The sequence below is a fragment of the Gorilla gorilla genome, chromosome 4 (assembly GCF_029281585.2).
Source record: "Gorilla gorilla gorilla isolate KB3781 chromosome 4, NHGRI_mGorGor1-v2.1_pri, whole genome shotgun sequence".
Taxonomy (NCBI): Eukaryota; Metazoa; Chordata; class Mammalia; order Primates; family Hominidae; genus Gorilla; species Gorilla gorilla.
The window spans coordinates 49,207,806-49,208,315 of NC_073228.2; the positions used below are offsets into that span (position 1 = coordinate 49,207,806).

At 54.3% G+C, this 510-nt stretch overlaps 1 non-coding gene across 1 annotated transcript; it reads right to left on the reverse strand.

The window, feature by feature from the left end:
* Positions 1-319: 319 nt before the first annotated feature.
* Positions 320-510, reverse strand: LOC134758634 (U2 spliceosomal RNA). Its single transcript, XR_010134042.1, has one exon. It is a non-coding gene; the product is annotated as a U2 spliceosomal RNA (small nuclear RNA).

Below are 510 nucleotides of genomic sequence, written 5' to 3' on the forward strand. Positions count from 1 at the left end.
AGAGAGGAGAAGGAAGTTCAATTCCGGGTGGATCCCATTCCTTTTAAAGGTCGCCACCCACTCGACTGCCAAGCCGAGATCCTAAGGACCTCCCCAAAGGAGTAGGTCGTGGCCTTCCCGAAGCGCAGTAGTCACGGTGGAAACGGAAGCGTGCCGCATAAGCCTACCGTCTACCGCCCGCAGATCAGGAACCTCGCGGTACTTCAGGGAAACAGTTAAGTCGAGCCGGCGCGTCACAGGCACTCGGCGTGCAAGCCGCCCCGCAGGTGCTACCGTCTCTTACCTCCCTCTACTTTTAGGAGACGCGTTGTATCCCCGGAGGGGGTGCACCGTTCCTGGAGGTACTGCAATACCAGGTCGATGCGTGGAGTGGACGGAGCAAGCTCCTATTCCATCTCCCTGCTCCAAAAATCCATTTAATATATTGTCCTCGGATAGAGGACGTATCAGATATTAAACTGATAAGAACAGATACTACACTTGATCTTAGCCAAAAGGCCGAGAAGCGAT